We start from the raw sequence: 24,303 nt of genomic DNA, 5'->3' as shown, positions 1-24,303 counted from the left end.
CAAAGGATCAAGATTGAGCATAGCCTAAAAAGCCCATCCTTGGGAACTCAGCCCAATGTCGATTTGAGGGCACTGGGCGATGTACTAGGCGATGTGGTAACACCTAGAGCCATCGCCCAGTGAATGAAAAATTGTTGGAATGATGATCTGGCCTGGGGGATCTCACCCAGTGGCCTTTGGACACTGTGGGGGGTTGGGAAATGACCAAAAATCCCTTCCCCACATCTGTCCTTGGTGGAGGAATGCTTTGGAACCCTAGTGGGGCCCGCAGGTGAAGGAAACCCTGCGGTGCTTAGTCCCACAGCACAGACAAGTTGAGGACAGCACTGTAAACCTGATCTGATCTAGGGTTGGGTATAATCATTGATAATGACTAATTTACCCTTGTGCCACTGACACTGGAGGATGCACCGGGACATGACCTAAGGCCTAGGGCAAGGCCCAGTGATTCCAAGTGTGAGCCAACTAAACACTGGGTGAACCTAGTAAAATTAGGTCAACTCTAGGAGTGGCAGTGATAGACTGAAATCCTAACATGACAACTTTTGATTTATAACTAGGAATTGATCCCGCGCTTGAGGTCAATAACTAGACTGCTATTGGAACTGAGATTGCAACTGAGTATCTAAAACCAAACTCAGGTGAGTGAATAATACTATCATATGTGTATGTATAATTATGATGCTATGCCGGCCAATAAGAATTGAATATAAATGTTGTGTTATTTACTTCTGTTCAAACTACTCAAATCATTGCATAATGACTGTCTGTTGATCAATACTGTGAATTCTTATATGCTGATTGTGAAAGTTAGACTAGATGCCGTAGTCGTCTTGGAAATGAGGCCTATGGTAGCCCATAGTATGGGATGCGGTTGACACCACCTGACTCATACAATGCCATATAGATATGGGGTTAGAGTTTCATCACCTGTGCTATGCACCTTTGCCAACAGGGGTTAAGGTGTTGGATGCTTGTGGGGGTGACCATCAGAAAATGAGAAAAGAGAAAAAGGAATGAATAGAACACCGGAATGGTGCATGAAATGAAAAGAACACCGGAATGGTGATATGAGCTATATGCCAGGCTATAAGCCAGAAAAGAAAAGAAAAGAGAAAGGAAATGGATTGTCCCATAGGTTAATCATTGAGGGCTGGTTGAGCTGACCTTGGTGATTGATGTGGGAGCTGACTGATCCTCTCCGACAACTCAATGGGTGTATCACGGGAAGGGGTTAGAAGCCCGCACCAGGGATACATGTATTGGGGATTGTAGTAGCACAGACCTAACTTAGTTGTATTGCTAGGTGGCTAATAAATAATCTGGACTTGCATATCATGTAGGATCATATGAATTGTGAATTTTGATTGCATGTGCATGCATGATTGATGTTATTTGCTCACGAGCTCAGTGGGGCTCACACTTTGTTATACAATGTTTTCTTAGATGATTTTTTAGATCGATGCCACTGTGGCATGGAGGGTCATCTCGAGGAGGAGAGTCCTAGTTGTTAGGATGATGTTGGTGTGGACCCTGATGAAGGTCATACCGATCCTGTGTACATTCTTGGTGGTTGTTGATGAAGACCATTAAGGGGTACACGTGATGCTTTTTAGCTTGGGGACTCCTTTTTGAGTTGTCAGGAGTTTATCCCCATTCTGACTGTGGTTCTGTTGTAGTTTTACTTCTTTTTCTTTTTGGGGTTGAGTATGCTCACCCTGTATATGTTTATGTATGTAGTTCTGTACTTATCAGCTTTGTACTTATGTTTGTGGGTTGGTGGCAAATGTACAAACTTCCTTATGTATACAGTATCATCATTTCCCGTATTGCTATGCTTCCTTTTATTATTGAAATTGTAGTTTATCTGCAGCACTCTGATCTTGCCTATGGTAAGGTGATGGTTGGGGTTCCATGATTGTAAGCACAGCTTCTAGATCCGTGGGATTTGGCGGATTGCCGTTATGCAATTCGGGTCACCTACCCAATCCTCCTAGGGGGTGGTTTTGGGGTGTGACAAGCCTAGACCTGTCTCTCTCCATATACTCACCGCCAATAGGAACCTCGAAGTGTCTGAAAACCAAAGTAAGGAACTTCCCATATGGAAGGTTCCCATCTGAAGGGTTCTGGTCATGGTATAACATAGCCTGAAGCAACAACTACGAGAGGTTTATAACTGGACCCCCCTTGCCCACTCCTAGAAGGCAATATGTGATGTAGGCCCTCATCATAGAGATACTCCCCTTGTTCCCGCCTTTCGAGTAGATGTTGTACGACACACATCTACTGATGATACGAGCACCGGGCTTATAGGAAGCCTCAGACCTAGGAGTGCTCTCAGAACCAGTCAAAGCTTTGAAGATCTTCCCCCTGGTCTCCAAGAGAACATATCAAAAATGTCAACCATGGGCTTGTAGTAACATCTCTCACTAGAATCTGGTAGCCCTAGGATCCCTGCTAAGGTGGCTATGGTCAGTCTAATGTCCACCCCCTTGACTCTGCTCTCCAATCCAAACTCCCATGCCCCAGATGGCACTAGGTTGCAGTAAAAATATTGAACCAAGTTGGGATAACATGGTTCAGTGGTTCATAGCATAGAGGCCCAACCCAAAATGTTGAACCTGGTATACAGATTGCACTGGTGAAAGTCATCCACCTGTACTACCCTCCCATTAACAATCTTAAGGGACAAAAATTTGCTCCAATCCCTAGCATGCTCATACCTAGAGAACAAAAACCGATCGAACTTCGGCTCCTCTGATGATGAATCCTCCCTAGGAGAAGTAGGTGACACAGAAGAAGAAGAGGAATGCTCGCTCTCAGACCATAGCCTCTTGCGTGCTATGGATTTCCTTGCCGTTCTGTGGCTAGTAGACATTAGGCTGCAATAAGGGAAGAAAAGAAATAGTTAGGGCATGAGAAAGTGAGAAAACCCTAGCCAAAACAAAAAAAACAAAGAAAATGACCTAATGTAAGGAAAAAGGGTAAGGAATCTTACCTAGTGTTGCGTATAATCGAGGGGGACCCGTGGAAGTGGAAGGAATTGGTGTGGAAAAGGTCACACTAAGCTCCAAACCTCTGCCATAGGTGTTTAGGGAAGTTTAGAAAAGAAATGAAGTGAAATGGGGCCCTATCGGACTATTATATCTGAGCCCCGATTCTCTGGGCGATGCATCTAACACCTAGAGACATCGTCCAAAGATTAAATTTTTGCTGTATTGACTTAACAGCTTATGGAAACTTGGATTTTGCCTAAAAATACTTCAATAAACATAAAAACATAAATTTTTTATAAAATATTCATATAAAGGAAATAACATGTATAAATTTATTTGTTTTAGATTAATTAATTAAATAAATTCGTTTATTACCTAATAACCTATTTAGGGGAGCATAGCTGTTACGTCAGGAAATCGTTCGATGGTCCTTCGAATGTCGTAACCTGTAAAAGACCCTGGGTGACAAAGGAGAACAGGTGTGGTTCCGTCCTAGGACTCTCCGATGCCTAAGTTAGATCTCTCTGAGCAAACAAATGAATGAATAGAATTCAAGATGCCTGATGGAGTAACATACCTTCCTTTTTATAATGGAGTATGGCAGTGCAAAGAGTCCTGGTTGATGGCGAATCATCCCCGTAATAGATAGAGTTCAGGAGTGTCAGGGGTCTTCCATGGTTGGTTGCTTCGTTACGGGGAGATAGTATCCTGATTGGAATGGTGTTTCCAATGGATAAATGTAATGTGTTTGTATCTGTTGGGGCCATTTTTGGATGGATCCCACGTCATTGGTGGGACCATACGCCGGTGACAGGACCATTGTGCAAGGGGCCACGTCAGCAGCCTGGAAGGAGATAAGGTGGACCCTGTCAAGGGTTGTTGAGAGAATCACTCCCAAGGTGGTATCTCCTGCCTCCAAGGAGGGAGAAGTGGAGGTCACTACCACCACGTCAGTGTGGGCCCAGGAAGGTATAACAGAATCCGCTGTAGGAGGGGGCCACGTGGGGGATGAGAAGTAGGGTTTGAGGGCCAAGGGGTACAGCCGCCACTACCTAGATGAGGATTACTATAAAAGGGGCAGGGGCTGTCGCAGAAAAGGGCAACATACACACAATCCAACTCTTGGCATTATCTTTACTGCTTTTTAATCTGTTTATTAGTTTCTTGCTTTAGTGTACTTCTTAGTTCTAGAGAGAGTGTACTTGCCATCCCAGCAGGCCAATCATTGGAAGGGAGGATCAGGAAGTTTGTTCATCCTCACAGGTTTGGTCTTGATTGTAATTTGGTTGGTGTACTTTTCTCAATATTAATTTAGTTATTCCATTTTGCACAAGAGTCAATTTCTTTTCTGTTCAGTCTTATAAGCTTTTGGCAGACCCCATTGAGACCGTTGCCCAACAGTCTAACCCAAAGGTCCTTAGAGATAACTCAGGCACAAGGGAACTCTACATTCCCTGGTTGACAGTCAGATAGGCCGCAACCCCTGCCCGTTTGAATCTGCATCAAAGGTTCTGGCATGCCCTGCATCCACCATAGCCCGCGTCATCTTGTGAGAGTGTTGGACATTTTTCCACCAACACATTTTGGCACGCCCGGTGGGACCCTCATAGACTTAGGATTCGCAATGGGACCAAAGAAGAAAGCAACTAAGACTCACATTAGGAAAGATATAATCGACGACATGGTTAATCCCCTAGCCGCTAGAGATGGCCAAGAAATCGAGGGCTCTGATTCTCAGGACACGGGCAGCAGCAGGGAATTGTCCCATCAGTTCACTGTAGCTATGCATGACGCCCTGGAACCCATGATTGTGGATATGAGACACTTGGTGACTGCCATCAGGCCGGTCGCCTAAGACATCCGTAATTTGATCCAGACACAAAACCAGGCCACTGAAAGCCAGCAAGCCCGCTTTGATCGCTTCATTAGCGGTCAGGATTCCTGTCTAGACCAGCTCATCATGGTCCTGACCACCCAGAGGCAGGCCACCCCGCATGGATTGGTCCAACCTTTAGGGTTCGTGCCACCAGAGGCTGCGGCGTCCCAAACTATAGGGCCTTAGCTAGACACAGGCCAAACAAGCTGCAGGTAACAATCCACATTCGTTGGAAGTTCTAGCAAGGCTCCAGTGCCAGGAGACCAATCCGTGGCTTATGGCAACCCACTTTACCAAGTGGGGACTGGAACGACCACCGGCCCCACCCTGTCATTCGCTAACACTGCGGGGGCAAACAGGACTAAGGTTGGATCAGCCTATATGGCTCTGCCAGGGGCAACCGCAGCCTCATTTGGGACGGTGGTGGTACAGCAAGGCCTTAGAACCGAGGCCGGCCAATCAAGGGTAAACGCAAAATCGTCCCCCTTGGCAACGGGGGCAAATGGCATCCCCGTGGGAGGATACCAAAGCCAGAATACAGCAGGAATTCTTGACTGTAGAGGGGTAGGGTACGCACCAACGTGGCCTTCCACAGGGCCATGGGCAGCAGTGTCACACCCCAAACCATCCCCTAGGAGGATTGGGTAGGTGACCCAAATTGCGCAATGGCAATCCGCCAAATCCCACGGATCTAGAAGTAGTGCTTACGATCATGGAACCACAACCATCACTTAGTCCGAGACACGGGTATGTAGGTCCCACAAGAAAATAAACCAAAAAGGCAGATGATAGCATGGGCAGATTATTGATCGGATTCACCAGTAGTGGATCCGATCGTGACTCTGGTGCTGTTGCCAGGGCCCAAACTTCAAGGAAAATTATGGGGCTTTGGCCCACACTTCCAAGACTTCGAAGGGATTCTTATTATAATATTTTAAGTCTGAGGTTACAGGTGTTGGCCGGTGCCACTGTGGCACTGCCCTTTAGGTAAGGTCTAAATTGACCGGGGGTATTTGGGTATATTTGGGGTGCGGTTGTAACACTTTATCTTTTTACCCTTATAAGTTGTAGATTCTATAACATGAGCCTTTGGAGATTTTTCCTTCAATTGAAGTTTATCCAATTTGCGAGAATTCTCTTTAACTTTGATATACTTAATCAACTCTTGCATAGTCATTGCAAAATTTCTTTTGTTTCAACTCTTTTTGACAATCTGTCCAAGCAAGAGGTAATTTAGTTATATATATCAATATATATATATATATATATATATATATATATATATGAGAAACAGTTTTCTGCACGGGAGTGTGGTCTACGCCAGCACTCCCATGAGTCTATCTCTCTCCTTCTTAAAACAAGGAGGCAGATGTGTCTTTTCACATGGGGAGGAGAAAGATAGACTCATGGGACTGCTGGCGTAGGCCACACTCCCGGACAGAGAACTTTTTTCCTGTATATATATATATAATATAGTATATCCTTTTTTTAAGGTAGTAAACTATAGATATATCTACAAAACAAATATATATATATATATATATATATATATATTTTTTTTTTTTTTTTTGAAAGTGGGATCCTATGACATTGAAATCAGTTCAATCGAAGTTCTAGGGAAAAAAATTTTGTTTCGAGTGCCATCGTTGGCCGACAATGATATGACCAAAAAATTGTTGGGGGACCATGGAAAATTGATAATCCTAGGTCTACACTACCTATTCTTTTTAAAAAGTGGTATCTGATGACATTGAAATCAGGTTAATCAGAGTTCCAAATTAATGTTCAAAGACCCCCATTAGCAGAGGCACACACACACACACATATACTAGTAAACTTTCACATGCAAATGCACATGGGGACATTTGATCGATGGTGGAGAGAGAAAATGTATCCAAGTGTAGAGACCAAAATATAATGGTAAAATGAAATGTATTAAACAAATTAATAGAATTTGAATTATTTGAACAATTTATTTCATATTTCAATTAAATATCAAAATTCCTTTTTATATTGCTATCACTATATTTAAGATTATCGATACTACTTGTGATTGCCGAGGGTAATGCATCCTAAGAGTCCAAAAAATGGTCTCTACTATAATACTTTTTCCCTTTTGCCCTTTGAATTGATACAACAAGAGCTACAATACTCCATTGTAGAATGTCCACTTGAACATGAAATGTCCAAACCAAACGAGATTACCATTAGAGCACATCTCTATGGACATTAGATATGTTTGTCACAAGAATTTAAGAAGCAACTTATGAAAGATGGATTCATAATATAGAATGGTTTTAAATCACCTTCCAACTTCCAAGCACTATAAGAGAATTACATTTTAGTACCTTTACTTTAATACCATTGCATATTATGGTGTTCCCTACAATGGTGTTCCCCTCTTCAATACCTGCAACTCATCTTCCCCAAATCGATTTGGGGAAGATGAGTTGCAGGTTTTTTTTTAAAATTTTTTTGTAAGGGCATTTTTGTCAATTCACCCCTTGATTTTAACACTGTTAAACCTAGACTAACAGAATGGAGGAATATGTTAACTATTAAGAACCTCAGGGGGGCACGCAGCATTTTTAAAAATTGGGGGATTTTTCCATAATTATGTCAAACCCTAGTCGTGACTCTAGTTTAAAGTATATACTTAAGGACACATACTGCTAAAAATATTTATATCGCATGTGATAAAATTAAATTAAAATAAATAAATGGTTTAATTTAAAATAAACCGTGTTTGATGGGCACATAAATCCAATAACCTGAACCTGTTTTGTTAAGCCGTAATCCCCCAAATAGAAGCCAACTCTAAATAAAACACTTACTAACTGTTTACTACTCAGAATGGGAAATCGGTTCCACAACATCTTAGCAGCCTGAGAAGACTCGATATACCAAAGGTTCAGTTCCCAGGTAAGAAAGGGGGTCTCACAACCTTTGAATTAATATAGAAGTTTTGCGCAAGAAAGTTCCTCCACATCTATTCCTTCTCCCAAAAGGAAACTACCAACTAAGGCAAGACGATGATTCAAAAAGAGATTCTCATCACCGCCTCACAACACAGGGTACTTCACTATGAATAGAGTCTCACTCGAACAAGTACAGATCAAATTCTAAGCTATATGATTTTACTCTGCAATTCTACCTTGTTGCCAGAAAACTGACTTAGGGATTGGAAAGTCCCCTTGGAGTCTGCTCCGATCATCTCTAATGTCCTCTCTTTGAATCTTGGAAGTTTGCCAACGTTTGTAGTTTATGCAACCGCCATTGCAGTTTTTCTGCTGAAAACTCATGATAGGACATTTATCAAAATTAATTGTAAATCTCAAACATATGGCCCACAATCAAGAAGTTTTTCATGGGTGTTTCAATAGTGTTTTTTGAGTGAATGCAGAGACCGATTTCTCTAGAACAATAAATCAAGTTGGTCTAAGATTTGACCATGGATCCATGATGACATTTCCCCCAGAACCCTCCATTGTATACCCTTTCATGTATTTGGCATTTCCACTTGTTTTTGTAGTCATTTATTTTCTTTTCAACCTTCAACCATCATTCAAAATATGTATATTTATTTGCTTGACTCCATGACATATGATAAGGGGCATAATACCTAATCCACAAAATTTTGGCTCTCAACAAACTACTACATTATAGATATTGGGGCCATAGGAAGGCCTTCCTGAGCGCGCATCAAAGAAACCATTGCAAAAACATCTAAAGCCAAGAACATATAAGAACATAATTTGAACATTTTCAAGAGTTTATTTGGATCAATGGATCCTCTTCAAATATCTTGATGAAATGATATTTTTTTACTTCACAAACTTATGATAATTAGGGACTTTTCTTATATGACTCACCCACAATGCAAAGGTCTTCCTAGAAAGCCTAAATTTCCAAATGTGGCAGGTTAGATGAGTTTGAAAGTTTTGAACAAATAGAGCAAGGTCCCCTATTCATATATCAACTTTCAGTTTAGGCATAATTACCCAAATGACGAAAAGCTATTGATATCAAGTATAGAGAAAAAAATTTTGAAACTTCAAAATATATGATTGAGAAGATATGAATGATTAAAGATATAAAAGAAAATGTCAATACATGGGAGGAATCATCCAAAACATTTCCTATATATTCAATGGTCAAAATTGTCACATAACTCTTCTATGTGGTAGGTGGACCACCAAGGAGACTCCTTCCTACAGCAACTCAAGAAAGCTTTTAGTTTAATAATTTGGATTTTAGAAAGCAAAAGCACCCTTCAATATAATATAATTTATTTTAAGAAATTAGTATAGTACTATCAATTCAGTTGAATAGATGGAACACAACTTGGATTCTTGACATCTCAATCAAATGTGTTTAGAATGAGTAAACCTTCTTTTAAATCCCCGTTGTTTTATTCTTAAAAGTTGTTTTTAGTCAAAGGTAAAAATGATTTTTTAAGATAAATTGAAAATGATTTATTAATATATTATTATCAAAAGTGATCATCATCTTTGCATAGTTTTTGAGTACACATATCAAATAATAAGATTTACCTTTATTGGAAATAAAAAGATATTATAATAAAAGGGCAAAAACATAAAATAATAAATTATTTAATACCTTTAGAGGTGTCAATAAAAAAATCTCAATGTCAATGTAGGATTTGTTTATGCTCGCCTTTCAAAACTATAAATGGTAAGATTTACCTTTATTGAAAAAAAAAGGTGTTATAATAAAAGGGCAAAAACATAAAATAATAAATTATTTAATACCTTAAGGGGTGTTGATAAGAAAATCTCAATGTCAATATAGGATTTGTTTATGCTCGCCTTTCAAGACTATAAAGATGTGTGGCAAGGAAAAAAACCACATGGACCACAACTAAGGGACTTAATACATCAAGAAGGAGGAGTAGGTCACCTATATACTTATAATTCAATTGGCAAGTAAAATGAAATTAAGGACATACTCAGCTACCTACCCTCAAGTTGCTTCCTGAAAAATATGAAGTATGTGCCCTTCTTACCAATCTTTTTGTTTTAATTAATGAAGTATAACTTAAATAAATTAGTTAAAGTAGGTATATGTTGTTGATTTTAAAGAAAATTGGGCCAAGCATTCCAAAGACAGAGGAGTTTTAGTAGATTAAGGAAGAAGTTTTCCTTCTATTGTGGGTAAACAATATCAACAAACCCATGGCAATGAATTGGATGAGGAAAAATATAGTTTGCTTGTTAATTACTTAGGTATAAAAATTTCTTTATTTTTGTCCATTGCAAGAAAATAATAATTTGATGGATTTTTAAAGTAGATTTGATGAGAAAATTAATTAAAATGTCCACTGCATGCCAAGAACAACAATTAACGTGAGAAGTTAAATAAAGGTAAATATTTGGATTTGGATTAAGCACGTAACAAAGGGCTTTTTTTTTTTTTTGGATCAATTCAAATCACTACTTACCTTTCCTGTCTTATTTGTTGTATGGGAATCGGATCGGAACCAACCCGTAAGGAAATAGAACCGACCTACTCAATAGTTTATTGATTCGATTATGAATCAACTGATAATTTATTGGTTTTTTAACTATTCTAGAATCAATAGACCAATTAAGAACCGTTGGAACCAAAACTAATGGAATCGAAGCAAATTCACAATCATGGGGACTGGGGGAGGGTTTGACCCTTTTTCTTCATCACATCTATGTAGACATTGGGTCTCACATGTGGATGGATCTTTAGTCAATATGTTGAGGTATTTTTGTTGTTTGAATTGAATTTGTCTTCCTTTTTTCAATATAAAACAATGGATTTTAGAATTAGGAGCCCACAGGGGAATTTATTTAAAAATACTAAGATCCAATGGACATTTCTTGTGGTATTGTCTATATTTCATTTCACAAAATGGAAGTTACCTAAGAGTTCCAATTCATATAATATGATGGTTTGCAATACAGCTGCTTACCTAAGAATTCAAATTCAATTAATAATGTTCCCCTTCTAATGTTGGAAGTTTAGGGGATTTAAATTTTTTTTTTTGAATTAAAAAATATTATTTATGCAAATTTTGTTAGTCTTGGTTTTATTAATTTACTTTACATTTGGCATCTTACAATAGATAATATCATTTTAAGCCTACAATCATCATGTATCATTGAAAAGTAGTATTTACTTTCAAAATTCTTCCACCTAACCATTATTTTAAGTTACAGTTTATATTATTCTAAACAAATCACCAGTTATATTCTTAAATTTGATTTAAGAAAATTGTGGTACTAAATCTAGGGATATAAATGGATAGTCAAAAATTCATGTCAGAGTCATATTCAATTGGGTTTAGGGGTTTTTGAATCTGGAATTTTGGTTTCCGAATCTGTCCGAAAGATAGTTAAATTTGGATTTGGATAGTTCCAGTTAGGATCGGATAATATCTAGATAATTTACTATCCGATTGTAAAATGTGATTGGCTTAATATTTTTATAAAAATAGATGATATATTACTTATTACCCTTATTATAAACACTTTATAATGATATTTTGGTAATCAAAGTCGGTAAACAATAAACAGAGTCGAAAATCGGCAATCGGAGTCAGAAATCTATAATCAATACAAGTTAAATTCGTTTACTAATCGGATAGTTTATCAGATAATATCTGGATACCCGATAAACTCCCAAGTTTGAACATGATATTAGTTTTAAAAATTCTGTCGGATATCAGATCGAATACAAATATGTCATTCGATAAACTGATTCAAATTCAGATAGTAGTAAATCCGTATAGAATCCGTCATTGTTTTGTTTCCATGTTGTAGTTTTTCATACAACAAAACTAACCATCTAAATGGTGATTTTATGTTACCACTTAAGTAAATATTTGATAAAAATGGGTACTTATGGAATGTTATAAAATGTAACAAGGAGTCATAGCCATCAAGATTATTTGAATTTAACTTAAGTGGTCCAATTCAACCATATGGTCAATATTTTGTTAGTATTTTTCTTATGTATTTGAATGTGTCTATTTAACTTTTATCTTTGACTTTCTCTTTTTTTTTTTAAGTGTTTCTTTTCTGCCATGTGTAAAAATGTAGTTGGACTAAAATATAATAGGTAGATAGGGGAGGGTGAAACCTATTATACCCATCTCCAAAGTTGAACGTAAAATGATTATTTTGCAAGACTTTTGACTTAGCATATATGCTTATCCAACTATTTGATTAAGTCGATAAATTGACTATCATTTTAGCACTTTATCTATATTTTGATGTTTTTTTTGTTGTTGTTGTGAATTGCTACCTTTTTAGTACAGGATAAAGTTTTCCTCCACCCATAGAGGACTGTTCACCAACCATCCTAGGATTTTAGTATATTCAAAAATACCCTCTCAATATCCATTCCTGCCCTCTCCCGCCCTATAGTGAATGGGATCCCATTTCTCCAGTCGTTCTCTCTCTCTCTCTCTCTCTCTCTCTCTCTCTCTCTCTCTCTCTCTCTCTCTGTGTGTGTGTGTGTGTGTGTGTGTGTGTGATTTCACCTAATTCTAGAATCTTCAGAAACTTGATGGGTAACATATGCCCATATGTTGATGTAACATAGAGTTCTAACTGTAAATCTCTCAAATTGGACTATCATGATTCCTACAAGATATTTACTCGCAATGAATGATTCATGAGCACAAAACATGTTCAATATATCAAATAGTTAAAAACAAAGAAATAAACAAAGAGGAAAGACTATTCATCTAAAGAAGCATGTAGGTGGATGATGTTCAAATAATAATTAGAGTTGAAGCTCTCCTATAAAGCTGATTGCCATCCTCATGGCCTAATCAATGGAGAGGTCGTCTATCAAATGTAAAGGTAGTGGAACCAAAATTTTTTATCATGATGTTGTTGGGGGAGGGGGGGACGCAAGCTGCCAAGCCTCTGCGCACGCCCCCCCCCTCTCTCCCTGCCCTGGCCTTTGCGCACACCCATGAGTGGCCTTGGCAGCAGCCAGCACACGGGCTGCACGCACATGGCCTATACGCGGGCTGCTGCCTGCGGGTGGTGGCTTGCGGGCTGCTGCCCTTGGGGCTGTGGCCTGCGAGCTACGCAATGGGTGCATGCAGTCTACCTATGTAGGCTACATACACCCTTCTGGTTTACTCTTCGGTTTTAATAAAAATAAAAAAAAATAAAAAAAAAGGGTTTTCTTTTTCAAAATAGAATTTTTATTTTATTTTGGTTTTTGGAGGAAGTAGATGGGTGAAGAGATCCCTCTCTCCATCCACTTGCAATTAAAATGTGATTTTAATTTATCAAGGGCTTGGATACATGTTATCACATGTGATGTGGTGGTTCAATAATTGAAGAAATCCATGGTTTTTGGTTTGCTTGCTTTAATGATGTTCATGCATGATATTATGTTATAATGTGATTATGGGAATGACATTCTAATAATATGGATGGTAATTTGATTTATGTGATGCTTTAGGGTTATGGGTGGATGTGATGCTTCTCTCTCTTTCTCTATCTCCCCCTATCTTTTTTATAAACAAAGATATTCCACTCCATGGGCAGTCCAAAATGGTGGGTTGGCTTCTCCATGCGGGGGTTTCTTTATTATGAAAAGGAAAGTGTATAGAATATTTTTCTTAGGTTTCTATTATAATTTTAGAGGAGCTAAGACTCCCAGGGCATGTTGATGGTGATCCACATGTGATGCTCAAAGCTTATGGAGATGCAATTCACCTACTTTGAAGACGTGATCGGACGGAGGAGATGATCGAGGCATTGCATCCATGGCATGATTGATGCACCCATAAAGAAAGTTATTAGTTTTTATTTTTATTGGGAGGGTTCTTTAATTGCTTCTGATAAAAATTACATCATCCCATAATCACTTTTAATTAATGTTGATTAATTATGTTATTTAATTTCATCCATGGTATGTATGTGAGAGTTGATTAATCCCTCTTTAATCATAATACATGTATGATATGGACTAGTCTAAGTCAGTAGACATGTCAATGGCCTCCTATTGAAGATAAATGTAGAAATTATGTGATATGACCCCGCATAAGCCGACAGGACATTACCAGACTCGTTATCACATGGTTATCTATATTTACCTTTATCTAGATATGTTAGGGTATGGATAGTGAGAGGGTACTGGACAGTGGACCATCTTTCATGGTTCCATGATTCTAACTAATGCAATAGGTAAATATATGACTTGGGTGTATGTCAGCCGACAAGATCTGGGCATGACACCCAGGTGGCCAAAAATATTGGAAGCCCATGAGGCGGACAGCTTAGTCCACACTGCCACGGTGTGTATAATGACTCTCGATAGGGTAAGTTATGCATGCAAGGGTTGTAGGTATCCAATTCATCTTTTGGGTCATGAGGGAGACCCAAATCATGAAAGACCATTGATGTGTATGCTCAATTTCTTTTCAATGATTGTTAATAAGCATGTATTTTTTATTTATAAATGTGTAGATCATTATTCAATGGCTGCTATTAATTCCAACCTGTTAACACTCATTAGTGAATACAAATTAAATGGTACAAACTATGTTGATTGGTACCGGAGCATTAAATTGCTCCTGACTACAGAAGGACTATACACAGTTCTCGATGAACAAGTTCCTCCTCAACCCGGCCCAAATGATTTTGAGGCACATGAAGAGATGCAGGATTTTCTCATGAGGGATTCTAAGGCATCACTTTACATCCTAGGATTGTTGGAATAGTCAGTTCTAGATTCGGTCAAAAAAATACGTACCGCTGGGGGTAAAATGGATAAGCTTGCTGAATTGTTCAATAGGTAGTTGACACACGCCCATTCTGATGTAGTGAGTCAAATCTATAACTCCAAGATGTCCCAAGGGACTTCAGTGATGGACCACATCATGAAAATGATCAATCTATTTGAGAAACTGGAATCTATGAGGACTGAATTTGATTTGTGATACAAGATTGAAGTAATCTTGGCGTCACTCACTTCTGCCTATATACCCTTTAAGATGTCCTACAAGATGTCAGATAAGGAGACGGAAGCTTCCTTGAAAAAGGACAAGGCTGAGGTCAATGTAACTAATGTGAAGCCTTTTTCAAATGGGAAGAAGAAGAAAAAGGGAAGTAAGGGTAAGCCCCTGAAACCCAAGGGTGAGAAGTCTGGCAATAAAGGCAAAGGCAAGTGCTTCTATTACAAGAAGGAGGGTCACTGGACAAGGAACTGTCGTGCATACCTGGCTACTGTGAAAGATAAAAAGCCGGATGAAACTGAGGCTACTAAAGAAGGTACATGCGATGTTTAAATTCTTTATGAGTTTAATTTGTCTTTTGAACCGACCAACTCTTAGTTGGTGGATATTGGTTTCACTGTTCACATTTGCAATGATTTGTAGGGGTTCAAGAAGATAAGGAATTTGGAAAGAAATGAGGTGCGTCTTTGGATGAGCATTGGAGCTAAGACCATAGTGATGGCTGTGGGGACTTTTATTTTAAATTTTAATTCTACTTGTTTAGTTTTAAAGGATTACTACTATGTACCCTCTTTTAAGAGAAAGATTATTTTAGTTTCAAAACTTGTTTTGGACGGGTATAGTTTTTCCTCTAATTCTAAATTAGTTATTCGTTTTAATAATTCTTTTATGGCATCTGAATATATGCAAAGTAGATTGTACTTCCTAGATTGCCCTATTAGAAAGAATGTTGTTTTGAATGTTGATTTGAAACGGAAAGCAGCTCTAGTGAACTCAACATATCTGTGGCATCTAAGATTAGGTCACATTAATTTGGACCGAATCAGTAGATTGGTGAGGGATGGGCCCTTAAAGTGTCTGAGGGTGGAACCATTCCCTACCTATGAGTCATGCCTTCAGGGCACGATGACCAAGAAACCCTTTAGCAATAAAGGCACTAGAGCCACAGATCTGTTAGAGTTAATACACACTGATGTGTGTGGACTCATAAACATACAAGCAAGGTGTGGCCATGTGGGTATGAGTATTTTATAACTTTCACCACTGATTACTCTAGATATGGTTACATATACTTGATGCGTAGAAAATCGAAAGCCTTTGATAAATTCAAAGAGTTCTAAGCCGATGTTGAAAGACAGCTTGATAAACACGTTAAGTCCTTACGATCAGATCTTGGAGGGGAGTATCTATCGGATGATTTTAAAGAATACCTCATATCGTAAGTGATAGTTAGTTAACTAACTAATCCAGGAACACCACAACAAAATGGTGTATTCAAACGATGCAATCGGACCCTATTGGATATGGTCCGGACGATGCTCACTTATAGTGAGCTGCCTCTCTCTTTCTGGGGGTACGCTTTAGAAACAGCAATTTATATCTTGAATAAGGTTTCATCCAAGTTTGTAGCTAAGACACCCTTTGAGTTGTGGAAAGGGCATAAACCCAACATTCAACACCTTAAGGTATGGGGTTGCATAGCATATGTGCGAAAGCAATAGATAGACAAGTTGAAATTCAGGGCTTCGAGATGCTATTTCTTAGGCTACCCCAAAGACACGATAGATTATTATTTCTATGACCTAGTTGACCAAAAGGTCATTGTAAGTAAACACGTCACATTTCTGGAGGAAAAAATGTTGACCAAGAGGTCTGAAGCTGTACTCATTAAAGAGTTATTGGATAGCTCAGAAACTTCACTTCTAGAAGTGAGACCAATTGGCATACCTGTTGAAATACCAACACCTCAAGAACCTCGACGCAGTGGGAGGACTATTAGACCACCCACCAGGTTTACTCTTCTAACTGAAGAGGAACAAATAGTGGAAGAGTTCCACATGGTATCGGTTGCATCGGATGATGATCCGATGATATACTTTGAGGCTCTTAAGGATGTTGAGGCCACTAGGTGGCTAAAGGCAATGCGCTCTAAAATTAATTCGATGCATTCCAACAAGGTCTAGACTCTAGTCGATCCTATTTGGTGTTAAGTCGATTGGATGCAAATGGATCTTCAAGAGGAAGAAGGGCGCGGATAGAAAGGTCAAAAGATTCAAAGCGAGACTGGTGGCAAAGGGCTATACCCAGAAAGAAGGTATAGACTATAAGAAAACCTTTTCACCAGTGGCGATGATGAAGTCCATCAGGATTTTATTGGCTATCGCCACACACTTTGATTATGAGATCTGGCAGATGGATGTGCAAACTGTATTTCTGAATGAGTTTCTTCAAGAAGAAATCTACATGCAATAGCCAGAGGGGTTCTCTTCCTTAGAGGAAGAAAGAAAAGTGTGCAAATTACAGAGGTCCATTTATGGACTGAAGCAGGCTTCCAGAAGCTGGAACATCAGGTTTGATCAATCAATCAAATTGTTTGGTTTTGATCAAAATATGGATGAACCATGCATTTACAAGAAGATCAATGGGAGGGCAGTATGTTTTCTTGTTTTATACGTAGATGACATATTGCTGATGGGTAACGATGTAGGGTTCCTTTCGTTAGTGAAATAGTGGTTATCTACAATATTTTCAATGAAAGACCTTTGTGAAGCTAGCTATATCCTTGGGATCAAACTCGTGAGAGATCGCCAGAAAAGGATGCTAGGCTTGTCACAAGCTACCTATATAGACAAAGTCTTGTCCAGATTTAGCATGGAGAACTCCAAATGGGGAAGTGTCCCTTTCCGACATGGAGTCAGTCTTTCTAGATCTCAATGTGCTCAGTCTCAGACAAGCATTGAAGAAATGATGAGGATTCCTTATACCTCAGCAGTAGGGAGTCTTATGTATGCTATGTTGTGTACGAGGCCAAATTTTTGCTATCCAGTAGGTATGGTAAGTAGTTACCAATCTAACCCTGGATGGGAGCATTGGTATGCTGTCAAGAATATCCTCAAATACCTAGGAAAGATTAAGAAATATTTCTTGGTTTTTGGATCTGATCAGTTGTCAGTTCTGGGTTATATAGACTTGGATTTCTAAACTGACCAGGACGATAAAAAATCTACGTCTGGGATGGTATATCTAATGGATGGAGGTGCCATTGTATAGAGGAGTACAAAATAGAAATCTACAGTCGGTCCCAATTTTTAAGAACACCTTGCATCATGTGATGTGGCTAATAAGGTGTTTGGGTTAGAAAGCTCCAAACATTTTTGGAGTAGTCCCTGATCTTGTCAAAGGTCCTATTCCCCTATTATGTGACAACAGAGGGGTCATTGCACAAGCTAAGGAGCCTAGGGCTCATTAGAGGAACAAGCACGTGCAGCGGAAGTATCATCTCATCAAAGAGATTATCCAGTAGAGCGATGTGAGTATCTCCAAAGTGGACACAACTAAAAATGTGTCAGATGCCATGACAAAGGGTTTGTCTCCTGGAGTGTTTGAAAAACACATGGAGGGCATGGGTTTAAAATTTATGGAAAATTGGCTTTGATGTACAAGTGGAAGATTATTGGATTTGTGTGTCCATCAAACCCGGTTCGGTCTGGTTCAATCCGGTTCTGCTTTGTATTAAACTTTTATACATTTTAGTTTAATATTATCACATGCGATATATACTTTTTGAGCATTATGTGTCCATAAGTTTTACTTAAAATGGTAGTCATGACTAGGGTTTGGGCTAGGCACCCTTATCATATGGTCGTCGCATTGGGTATGTAGACATGTGATGTCAGGATATGAATGCGAGTACTCACATGATTGATGTGTGTATTAGCGAAGAATCTACTTTGTCGATTCCCTCATGTATTACTGCCAGATGTAGGAAGGGATAGACATGTGTCACCGACACCCTTTGCCTGAGGGAACCCTGTCATTGCAAAGTGTGATCGCATTCTTTGGTTCATCAATGACTGAGACTAAAGTGAGTCAAAGCCGGTGTTCTGAGAATGCGTGAACACTTTGTGAGTGAAGGAGTTACTCAACATGATTACCACTGTCCAATTGAGGAACACCAAGATTGAGATTATCTGTGTATGATCGGATTGGAATCTGGATCCAATGCTGTTTTGGAAATGGTTTTTGCAAAATCTATTTTACATAAAATAATAGATTATATATGATTATTTGAACAAAGTGTTTTATCGAGTTTTGCGGGACCCGATTAGATGCACAAACACTCTTATATGGACATGTACTATGGAATGGGGCTTGGCAGTACAAGTGTACATGCCCTAGATTCCATAATGATGGTATTGATTAGTGGGGGGGGTTGTACATGATAATTTGTTATCACGTAGGGTCGTTTGGTTGCAAGGGGAATTAAAGGGAAGGGAAGTGAAATTTTCATACTTAGAAAAGAAACTTTTATAATCATTACCCCATATGACTATATCATTAACTCCAAATCATACCATGTTTGGTCATAAAATTTCACTTTACTTAGCATCCATTTCCCTTTGGTTTAAAAAGTAAAATAAAAACTACATGTAAAATGCATAATTACTAAATATGGTAAGAAATTAAAGTAATTTATACAATCACATGGAATAATGATTATAAAAGTTTCTCTTTTTGGTTTGAAATTTTTTCCTTCCCTTCCCTTTAATTTCCCTTCCAACCAAACGTAGCCATAGGGAGTTATTTAGAATTTGTTATATTAATTGGTTCTTTATTTAATTAATGGATATGATGCTAATTGTAATTATCCATAAATTTAAATAAAGTAACTAATTAAATCATTCCCTATTAGATTCTGCTTCTTCACCTATTAGAAACACTTTGAGTTTAGACAGAACTACCAAACAAAGAGAGAGAGAGAGAGTCAGACTCTCATAGGGTTTTATCTAAATCCATCCAGGGATTTAATTAAACCTCATTATTATAAATAGGGACCAAAATGCAGAGGGGGAGCAAGGTCTCCACATTTTCTAGCTCCTCCCCTCTTAGATGTGTTTTGGTCCATCTCTCCCTCTGGTGATCTCTTCTTCTTTTTCTTGTTTCTCTCTTCTGTGATTGAGAGTTAGAATTTTAGAAACCCAAATCTGTGCTTGAAGAACCTTGGATGCACCATTGGAGGTTCAGATCTGTTTACTTGGAGTGCTTATTGGAGGAAGAACCACTGTCTATTGGAGGACCAACACTTGAGGCTCATCAAGTTAGCAGTTCTATATGAATTCCTCTTGATTTTAATTATTGATTATTTATGGGATGTGAAAGAAATCCGAATCGATTTATTTCTGCTGCGCATTCGGGTATGAGATGGATCCCTCTTTCCATGTGATGGATTAGAGATGAATTTTCTCCATCTGTTTTAGGTTCCATAATTGCATGGGACACAAAAGAGAAGGGCAGGGCATTGGTCTATCAAACCAAACCCTAATTGGGATGCACCAGGGTTTCCATGAGCGACCATGGGAAACCCTAAAATTTAAATAGGGCGCCCATGGGCAACCATGGGCTAACTCAGGGCGTGCAATACCCTTATTGGTTTATAATTGGTTTCCTTGGGAACCATGACTTGATCTCAGGACCGTAGTCTGACCTACACACCCAGCCTTCCCCCAGCGAGTCACTTGGAGAATGTAAGGAGCCGACTCCTCAGGGAGGTCAAGGGCATGTATCCCAAGAACCTCCTAGCACTAGACCTATCAAGGAAATAAGAAAGCAATATCAAAAACCAAACAAAGATTGAGGGCTAAAAAAAAAAAAGAAAGGAGAGATCAGGGGAGTAAAGCATACCCAAAGAACGTAGGCGCAGTCGGTCAAGCCAGGAGCGCCGAAGGCAAGACGATTCAACATCTTCAGAAAGTGAGCATAGGCAGACCCACCCCAGTCAAAGGATGCTGCCTCATAGAAATCCTCAAAGAAACAAGCAAGAATAGTGTTTGTGCAGCCTCGCCCGTCACAGAAAAGAACATTGGAGACAAGATAAAGGAGAAAACTCCTAGTAGCCTGGTCCAATAACTCCCTGGGGGAGTTGTCATCAATGACATGGTTGTCCCACTCCTTCAGGGTGGACAAGAGAATGGCACGAGATGTCACTGTGAAACCTAGTAGATCCCCAATATCCTTAAGGGACTTCGTCTCAAGGGTAGGAGTCACAGAAACAGGTTTCCTAGTGAAGGGGATCCCTATAATCATGAAGAAGTCTAAAGGAGTGATGGTTACCTCCCTAGCAAGCAGATGAAATGTATGACTTGACGGCCACCAATGGTTTGCCAAAGCATGAACTACGGGAGTGTCCAGCTTGGGCAAAACTACCTGAGTAGTACGCCCCAAGCTAGTCAAGTCCACCCTCTCCCTCATAGCAGGATGAAGGCGCAAGTACCATGACAAAACGTCATTGGTACGACAGTACTTCTTGTAACCAGGGGAGTAAAGCTCCTACAACATATTGAGTAGAAATCAAATACTAAACAAGAATATGCGTTGCATAAAAAGAAAAGAAAAGGCGAGCACCACTTACCTTCTTGAGAGCCTGACCCTAGATGATGCAACACTTGTGGAGCGCAGTGTCCACCAAAATACTGCTTGTGTATCACTCCGCCTTTAGGTCGCTGGAAACCTCGGAGGAAGAAGATGACGGCCTGCCTCATTTGGATGAAGAATGGCGAATGGCTCACAAGGGAGATGAAAAAACCAAGAAGAAAGAGAAAAATGAGAAAAAACAGGGAAGAGAGAGAAAGAAGAGAGAGGGGAGAGCCCAAGAAGGAAAACCAAGCAAAGGGAGAGGGGGAGGTGAGAAATGAGGTCCACCCCCGGTTTTATAGAAATTGTGGACTTGGCAGCCCAGCAGGCTTTGGGTGAGCGCCTAGCGGTGTCTTGGCCCAGGCTGCAGCCCCACATAGCACCGCCGCACAGGCCCACTACCCAGCATGGCACCACCATGCAAGCCCACGGCCCCACGTGGCAACGCCGCACAGGTCTGTGGCCTCGTGTGGCAGCACCGCAGCCAAAAAAAAATTTTGGGGTTGTAATGCCATCTCATCATATGTTCTTGAAAAACTAGTCACGATGCCATCTAATCGTATGTTATTTTGAAAAACCGATCGTGATGCCATCTCATCGTATGCTTTCTAAAATTGGTCGTGATGCCATCTCATCGTATGTTTTCCAAAAATTGGTCACAATGCCACCTCATCGAACATTTTTCCCCAGTGGTCATGATGCCATCTCATCGTATGTTTTTCAAAAATTGGTTGCGATGCCACCTCATCATACGTTTTTCCCAGTAGTTACGATGCCATCTCATCGTATGTTTTCCAAAAAGTGGTCGGGGTGCCATCTCATCGTACTTCTTTTCCCTAGTCAGTCGTGATGCCATCTCATTGTTGTACATTTCAAAATTTGGTCGCATTGCCGTCTCATCGTTGCACATTTTAAAAATTCAGTCGTGATGCCGTCTCATCGTTACACATTTCAAAATTCGGTCGCGATGCCATCTCATCGTTGCACATTTTAAAATTCGGTCACGATGTTGTCTCATTGTTGCACATTTCAAAATTCGGTCGCGATGCCATCTCATTGTTGCACATTTCAAAATTCGGTCGCGATATCGTCTCATGTTGCACATTTCAAAATTCGGTCGTGATGCCATTTCATCGTTGCACATTTCAAAATTCGATCGCGATGCCGTCTCATCATTGCACATTTCAAAATTCGGTCACGATGTCGTCTCATCATTGCACATTTCAAAATTCGATCGCAATGCTGTCTCATCGTTACACGTTTCAAAATTTGGTTGCTGTGCCGTCTCATCTTTGCACATTTCAAAATTCAGTCGCGGTGCCATCTCATTGTTTGGTCGCGATGCCATCTCATCGTTTGGTCGCGATGCCATCTCATCGTTTGGCCATGATGCCATCTCATCATTCGGTCATGATGCTATCCCATCATTTGGTCGCGATGCCATCTCATCGTTTGGTTGCGATGCCATCTCATCGTTTGGTCCCGATGCCATCTCATCATACGTCCCCAAGGAAAAATTCGGTTAGTATGCCTTTCAAATTGAGCATCGCTCAAAGCCATTAGCCTTTTTGAACTTTTGACACCCATTTGCCGAGATAGGTTTTGGTGTTCGGAACTACAAAAGGAATTTTCATCAAATGGTTTGTCAAGATAGGTTTTATCATTCATCGAGTGATTTGTCGAGTTAGGTTTTATTGTTCAAAACTTTGTCATCTATGAGTAAAGTGGCGATAGTAGTTGCTCAACCAGAGGAAGTTCACCGAAAGGTTTACTAAGGGACCCCTATTACCTTTGAGCAAAGTAATAGAGTAGTTGCTCAGCCCAAGGAGGATTACTGAAAAGTTTACCGATGGGACACCATCACCTATGAGTAAAGTGACGGTATTAGTTGTTCAGAAGATTTGTCGAATGGTTTACCGAGATGCGGTTCTATCGTTCAACTCCGCCACTTGACCAAAGTGGCGATGATGCATGCTCTTGGTGACAAAATCAAGCGGTCTTTTGTCTTTGCCCTTCGGCTGTTGGCACAGGTCTCGGCCAAAGAGGGGCAAATTGTAGACATTGAATTTTGCCACCCCCATCAATGACGACAACCGGACACAAAAGACTGACAATGCCCTTTAAATACTCCTTTCCTTTGGGGTAACTCGGACACCCCCTATTCCATTTTGTTTCCACCCATGGTCCCCTTGCATCCCCGGAATGACCCTACATGACGCCCTCGCCTGAAGCCCTGACCTAGCAGCATCATGCGCGGCCACAACACTGTGCAATAGCATCGTGCCGGCCGCAACACTGCCTGGCAGCACCCCGCTCGACAACGGCACCATCCAACAGCGCAGCGCTCGACCGCGGCGCCACCCCGTAGCACCGCGCCTGGCCACGACACTGCATGGCAGCGCCTGGGCAGGGAAATTTCCCCCTCTGCGGTACCGCCAGGGTACCCAAAATGAGGTTTTTTTATCCGACAGCGTCGCCAAATCTCCCGCGGCGCTACCAAAGGGATTTTTGCCTATAAATAGCCCCCCTCATTTCAACAAGGTCCCAAGTGGAGGAGAGGGGGGACCCTAGAGCTCCACTTTTTCAATTTTTTCCTTTTTCCTAGTTTCGGGGCCCTGCCCCTGTCCGGTTTTAAGCCTTCAAGCCTAGTCCCTCTGTCTGGAGTCTGGGTCCTCCGGACCCGCCTTTCCTAACTGGTTCTGTCCGAAAACCCGAAGCCTCCCATAGCCTAGTCCCCTTGCCCGACGTCCTAATCCCCAATTTCCAAAGCACTTTTCGACACCGATATTATGTCCGAGGTCCTAGTATTACTCTGCCCGATATTTGAAGAAGCCTAGCTTCTAAAGCTCTCCGACGCCGTTATTCTATCCAAGGTCTTAGCACCCGACACCCGTACGCTGTTACCGGACATTTGGGTAAGTGCTCCCCAAATATTTTTTCGACGCCGTTACTTTGTTCGATGAAGGACAAAGCCAGTTGTTTGCCTCCACCTGAGCTGGGGGACGCGATTCGTCCCATATAACTGCATTGATTTAAATGCATACAGG

This window comes from Telopea speciosissima, chromosome 8 (assembly GCF_018873765.1).
Source record: "Telopea speciosissima isolate NSW1024214 ecotype Mountain lineage chromosome 8, Tspe_v1, whole genome shotgun sequence".
Lineage (NCBI taxonomy): Eukaryota > Viridiplantae > Streptophyta > Magnoliopsida > Proteales > Proteaceae > Telopea > Telopea speciosissima.
Note: the sequence above shows the minus strand (reverse complement) of the source record.